Source organism: Antechinus flavipes, chromosome 4 (genome assembly GCF_016432865.1).
Source record: "Antechinus flavipes isolate AdamAnt ecotype Samford, QLD, Australia chromosome 4, AdamAnt_v2, whole genome shotgun sequence".
NCBI lineage: Eukaryota > Metazoa > Chordata > Mammalia > Dasyuromorphia > Dasyuridae > Antechinus > Antechinus flavipes.
Window position 1 is genome coordinate 40,193,205 of NC_067401.1, and position 7,426 is coordinate 40,200,630.

The window sequence follows — 7,426 nt, forward strand, 5'->3', positions numbered from 1 at the left end:
GGTCAGGTTAGAGGACCTCGTATAAGACAAATGGAGGGATTTTTAAAATTGATCCTGGGAGGCAAACTGGAGCCATGAACATATTTGTGCAGTAGAAAAGCCAGTATGGCAGCTGAAAAGATGATGAAATGGAAGGGAAAAGGAGAGACTTGTGGCAGGTTAACCCACTAGCAGGTTATTGCAGTAGTCCAGATATAAGTTGAGTAGACCTTGAACCAGCACGAGCGCAGTGCCAGAGAGAAGGGGTTGTCAAGAAATGAAAGATAACAAGACTTGGCAATTGACTGACTATGGGGAATGAGAAAGTTTGGAGTTGAAGATGACTCCTGAGTTCTGAGCTCTGATAACTAGGAAGATGGTGGCATCCCTGGAAATGGGGAAGTTAGAAAGAAGGGAAGGATTGAGGAAAAGATTATTAATTCAGTTTTAGCCATGTTGAGCTTAAGATGTTGATGGGAATCCAGTTCAAGCTGTCTAATAGGTAGCTGAAAGAACACAAATCAAGACAGAGATTAGGGTAGGCACGTAAATGTGAAAGGCATCTCTATAGAGATGACAGTTGAATCCTTGTGAACTGATGAAATCACCAAATACAATAATATAGAGTCCAGAATAGTCTTAGGACATATCTATGGTTAATAGCCTTGCTTCAAATGAAGACTGGCAAGGAGACTGAGAAAGCAATCATACAGGATAAGTAGAAGAGAGAAATGTTATTTATTTAAAAAAAAAAACCTGAAAAGAGAATGCCTAACTTATCAAAGGCTGCATAAAGATTCAGAAAGGATTGGGATTGAGAAAAGACCATAAGATTTGACGAGAGCACTGCTAACTTTCAAAAGCTTCAGTTGAATGATTACATGGAAGCCTGACTGCAGAGAATTAAGAAGAAAATGAGAGAAAAAGAAACAAAGCCAATGATGACAGATAGCTTTCTCAAAGAGTTTAATCACCAAAAAAAAAAAAAAAGAGCTGTAAGATAATGGGAAAAATGGAGCAAGTGAGAGTTTTTTGAGGATAGCAGAGACATGAACATATTTATAGGCAGGAGGATAGCATTCAAGAGAGATTGAAGAAAAAAGCTGAGATGATAGATGAGGAGAGGACAGGATGGAATAAAGTTATTAAAAAGCAAACTATGCAAAAGGTTTGTCATATTCAAGGAAAAATCATTACTGTCTGAGAGATCAGATTTATGGCAGAAAAGAATCTTAGTACAAGTCCCTTATGTTCCAGGTGACTAAACTGAAGCTGAGAGAGTTAAAGTGACTTGCCTAATAGTAGGTAGCATGAAAGAGACTGGATTTGAGTTGAACTTCAAAAATTGGAGGGGGAAATTCCAGTCTGAGCAAAGGCATATTTTAAGGGCTTGAAATGTTCCTACTCCATTTATTACTCCTCTGCTTTGAAACTTATCAAATTCAGTATTCTAGCATTTGGATAAGGAAAAAAATGCTTCCGGATTTGTTGCACTTGGTTATTGTCTTGATTGAGCAGTAGGGATTTGAGGTTGGTCAGACTTTCTGCCCAGCCCTGCCACCACTGCTATTGTACTTGGTCATGGGCTCCTCCCCAGTGAAGGCTGTTTTGTTAAAGGACTCTCAGATCGGAATCCACTATGTTGAAATTGTACATGTACATGTACATGATCTAGGTGGCTGGGCCGGTCTGCAGCGTATAGTGACAACAGCACATAGTCGACCAGCTCCCAAAACAGTAGTTCTGAAAAGTGGCATGGAGCATCCAGCATGCTTAGCAAAAGGTGGAGGAGCTAGAACAGGAGTGGAGGACCAGGTCTCTTGGCAGCCCCAAGTAGTAGCTAAAACCCAGGGCAACCAGTGGAGTGAGAGAGCTTTCATCTCACATCCAGGCACTCCCCTCCCACCTTTACCCAAAGAAGCTTGAGGAATATTTGGACAGTGATGGGGGGAGAATATAAACGCTGAGGTTCTTAAATAGTGAGTTGGGTCAAGAAGAGAAAAGCCTGGCTGGGCTTGTTTCTCTGAAGCTGGAAGCCCCATTTGCACCCTTGGGGAATTGGGCCTGGAGAGACGGTTAGACTTCACACTGGAGATTTCTCCTTATGAGAAAAAGTCATTCAATATTTCTCCTTTTCACCACTTGTAGTGCTTTCTGGAATGAGTTGACAATAATACCAAGGCACCACTTTATTTTCAAAGTTTTTATTTCTCATTTGCGATGTTAGTAATAGTTTCCTAGCCCTTTTTAGATCTGAATCCCTTATTGATAAATTAGAATGTTATTACAATGAACTTCTGGCCAGATTAGCAAGACCATTGCACCACTTGAAATAACTCATCTGTGTTCTAGCACCTTAGACAAATTAGTCTTATGCTGGATCACAGAGACCAATACCTGTAATCTTTGCTCTGAGGAGGCTGAGGCTGCTGGATCTCTTGAGCAGGAATGTGCTAAATCAATCAAGTGCCTGAACTAAAACCAGTATCCATGCTGAGCCCTTAGAACCATAGCTACCAAGTTGCCTAAGCAAGTTGCCTAAGCTCAAAAATGGAGATCAAAGCTTCTGTGAAGATGAGAAGTGGGATAGAGCCTATGACTGATCACTGTGCTTCTAGTTTGGATGAGAAAAAGAAATCCAGTTTTTTAAAAATTTTGAGTATCATTTTTAATACAAGTGGCAACACATTGATGGCAGTGTTTGGCACAGGGTCCTCCTATACATAAGCACTCAACATTTGGTGATTTTATTCTTCTAAAAGTATTTATTGTAGGCAGGAGGATAGCAGTCAAGAGAGATTTTTTTTTTTTTCAATGTTGCCACAGCAGTTTTAAAAGGCACAAGAAAAGTCTTGGCCATTAGAGAACAAAATATTTCTTTTCTATATATTCCATATGGCACTAGTGGCCATTTCTACCTCTTTGCTTTTGTATGTCCTGGATTAGTTTCCATCTTCTTCACAGTAAATCTATGTCAATTAAATTTTGCAAATAATTTTTATTTTACTCTTAATGATGCAGGGAATAAAAAAAAAAAAAAAACATGTCTGCCCTTAAAAGATTTAGATTACTTCACATACATGTAAAAAGATAAATCTGAAGTGATTTTAAGTAGAGAAACAATACTAACAGTTTTGACAAAAATCTCCAAGAAAGAAAAACTGAGGTATAAGTTTCCAAGTGTGGTCAATATATCAGCAAGGTTATTGGTTGCCAATAAAAGTAGAACAATGTCCCCTCAGTAGCCAGACGTCTCTGACAGAGAAACTTTTTGTAGCAGGTTATATTGGGTACCAAAAGTACTCCAGTGATGCAAACTAAACTAGAACTGAAGATTGAGTAGAAGGCTTCTCCACTCTAGATTAAATTCCTTATAGGTTAGATGAGAGTCTGACCAAGACTGAGAATTATTCAATTTCATTATCAGTAACTCTTAAAAACTGAACTTTAAGAGCAGGAATTTGGAAGAAGGGGGAGCTCTAAATCTCTCCATATTGGTTATTAATAATCATTTCTCTCACTAGCTCCATAGCCTCCCATTTCCTCCTAGATAAAATAGAAAGGACCTAACTTGACATTTCAAGCCCTCTCCAGTTTGACTCCAATCTATCTTACCAGCTTGATCTTAATACTATTTCCCCTCTCACTCAAGTTCTAGCCAAAATAAAATATAGCGGTTGCCCCACTTAGCATCCTGTCTACCTCTCCACTCAAATATCTCCTCTGCCAGGACTGCACTCCTCATTCTACTTAGGAATCTTTATTCCACTCAGATTTCACTTTGTAAACTTTAGGCTTCCAAGTCTACGTGAAGACTCTGTGACCAGCAGCAAGACACCTGATCTCTGTGGGCCTCAGTTTCCTTAACTGAAAATTGAATGGATCAAACTAGGTCCAGCTTCTTAAAAGTTTGGATCTTAATCCAATAGGGATCTTGTAACTAATTTTCAATGGATATGATTGGTCTACTCCACCATCCTCTGTGAAAATTCTCTTAAATCCTATGGAACTGAGATTACTGATGAATGATTAAACCTTGAGTTTGTAAAAATTTAGGTGCTATAATTTTAGGGGTTACAAAGTGGACCTGTCTCTGAGGAGATAAGGAAAATGAATGGAAGATGATTCAACTTGGTCAAATGTTTCACCTAACACTGGGTTTCTTTGGCATTGAGTATACCTGGCATGAGATTTTCCAGAAGATGTTCATCTTTATGGTTTTCCTTGTTGCTTTAGATTCTGGAGAACCCCTCTTGACAGCCCAAGACAGGGAGTGGTCTAATATATAGAGATATTTTCTCTGAGCAAGAATGACATGTTATTCAACCCCAAACTGAACACTTACCTCTTTGACATATCATTCAACTCTTTAAAGGTGTATCAACTGTGAGTCCATGGGCATGAGTCTCTTTGGTCTAAAAAAGATGGCTGACATCTGGGGGAGAGGGGGGAGGGAAAAATAGGAACACAAGGTTTGGCAATTGTCTATGCTATAAAATTACCCATGCATATAACTTCTAAATAAAAAGTTATAATAAAAAAATAAGAAAGATGGCTGAATGACCATCCTTTTAATAATCAGCTGGTGTTATGAATAAAATGATTAAATTACCCAGAAACTAGATCTCGCCAATCTTTTTAATCACCATTCTGGGTTTCTTTTTTCTTTTTTTTAATTAAAGCTTTTTATTTACAAAACATATGCATGGGTAATTTTTCAACACTGACCCTTGCAAAACCTTCTCTTCCAAATTTTCCTCTCCTTCCTCTAGATGGCAGATAGTCCAATACATGTTAAATGTTAAAATATATGTATATATTTATACAGTTATTTTGCTGCACAAAAAAAATAAGATCAAGAAGGAAGAAAAAACTGAGAAAGAAAACAAAATGCAAGCAAACAATTAGAGAGTGAGAATGCTATGTTGTGTTCTACACTGTTCCCACGGTTCTCTTTCTGGATGTAGATGGCTTTCTTCATCACTGAACATATAGCTTTGGTTTAAATCATCTCATTGATGAAGAGAGCCATGTCCATCAGAATTGATTATTGTATAGTTTTATTGTTGCCATTATACTGGGTTTCTATCAAAGGATCTGGGTTCAAATTCTGGTACTCCAACTCTACCAGTGTGACTGCAGGAATAAATACCTTCTCTGGTCCTGTTTCATTTCAAAAATGAAGGACTCTGGATCCTTTCTTGTATCTTTAGCAACTGAAGGCTTCTGAACAGGAGAGAGGTGGTCAGTTCAAGTGGATAAGAGTATTAGATTCAGAGTATGGAAGACCTGTGAACAAATTAATCTCTCAGCTTGTTTCCTAAACTGTAAAATGTGGATAATAGCATCTCCCCCTCAGTTTTGAGAATCAAATGAGTTAACCTGTGTCTACAGCACTTTACAAACATTAAAAGGCTATGTAAATTATTATTATGCTGTGCCTTTTAACATTATTTTGGCAACTTTGGAATATGGATTAGAGGTGGGAAAGACTGAGAAAAGGGAGAGTAATCAGGTCATTACAAAAGTGAAGGACCAAGAGTGGGTAGACCTGTGAGTGGAAAGAAGGGGCAGTTGTAAGAGATAATAAAGATTAACAAGACTGGATGGCTCATTGAATGGAGCTGAGGGCACAGACAGGGAAGAGTTGATCCCTGGATGATTTAAAATGTTGACGATACACTTAACAGGAAGTCTGGAGGATACAGGTTTGGCAGGCAAGAGTGCTCATTCATTCAAACATTTACTTTCTTTTAAAAATCACTTTTATTGACACCTTTTTATATTACAGTCATAGAAATGTCCTCATTAAAAAGAGTTAAGAAAACTGAATATATTTGCTGCCCGATAGTATATAAAACCATCTGTTATAGTAGCCCTCTCTACTGAGAGGAACAAAGTTCAATTAACATCTTTGGGACAATAATTGTTCTCAGCTTCTCAACACTCAACTCGATTTTGGTTTAGGTTCCTTATGTTCTAGTCAGTGCATACTTATCTTCTGATTCTTATTTCTCTGTATAACAGATCTTAACAGGTTCTCATATTTTTCTGCATTTCTATTTGTAATTTGTAACACACAAGAATTTATGAGTGCATCTTGGGTACAAAGCACTGTAATAATTGCTAGAGATTCTAGGAGGTTCAGGTGAACAAAAAAGTCAAACATAAGAGAATGGAGGTGAGAGATAGCAATTGGGATTTGGGAATATCGATCAGTTGAGTCTGGCTACAAGATGACTACATAAAATGGACTCAAGTAAGTTCTAAAAGGCTTCTTAGAGCCATTGTGTAGCATGCCTCCCAGCTTGGGAAGCTTCTATTGGATTTTAGGCCACCTGTATTCAGAAGGCATTCTGGACTCCTCTTGAGACTGGATTTTCTTCAGCATACCCAACAGCCCCCTCATCCTGCCCCTTCATTCCACTGCTGGGTTTCTCCCACTGGAGGCAGGCTTTATTTCTTCTAATTGGCCAACACTTCTCAAAACCTCCACTTAAAGGCCGAGCCAACTTTCTCTTCATTCCTTTCTGACTATCATGACACTCCAGGGCACCTTCCCCAACCTTCCTCCATATTATCTTCCTCCATCAGAATATAAGTTCCTTAAGGACAGGGATAAGTTTTCTGCTTGTATTTATATTCTCAGCATTTAGAGCCGTACCTGCCAGGCACATAAGTGCTTAATAAATGCTTTTTGACTTTGACAGTTACATTTATGTCTTAGGAAGTTGATTTTGGCTGCTGAGAAGAGTGGACTTTAAAGAGGGGAAATTTAAATCACTTCTATTTTAAGACATGTTGAATGTCTCTTCCTATAAAACTTGTTATTAATTTAACCAACTCCTAAATTTCTCTGATCAGCTTATCAAAGTCATTCCTTCTTTATTGTGGCCTTCAAATAGCATTTTGATACATACACTTATGAAATCTTTTATATCCTATTTATTCCCCCTTATATTTTAAGTCATGGGACAGTAGCTCAGCTCTGTATTTCTCCTATTCCTTCATAAGGGTATTCCGGTAATAGCAGACCCTTAATGTTTGTGGAATACATATACTTTGAATTTATGTATGATTGATTTCTTGCTTTCACGTATTCCTATTGATAAATTTTGTTTTGACACAGGAAAGGCAAAACAGCCACAAAATACATTGCCAGAAGGAAAAAAAAAGATATTAAGAGCATCTAATTATACATAAAATTGTGACTGTTTAAAAAATGGTTCCACTATGCTCAAAAAACTATCAAACTGTGCATACCCTTTGACCCAGCAGTGTTATTACTGGGCTTATTTCTCAAAGAGATTTTAAAGAAGGGAAAGGGACCTGTATGTGCAAGAATGTTTGTGGCAACACTCTTTGTAGTGGCCAGAAACTGGAAACTGAGTGGAAGCCCATCAATTGGAGAATGGCTGAATAAATTGTGGTATATGAATATGTAAGA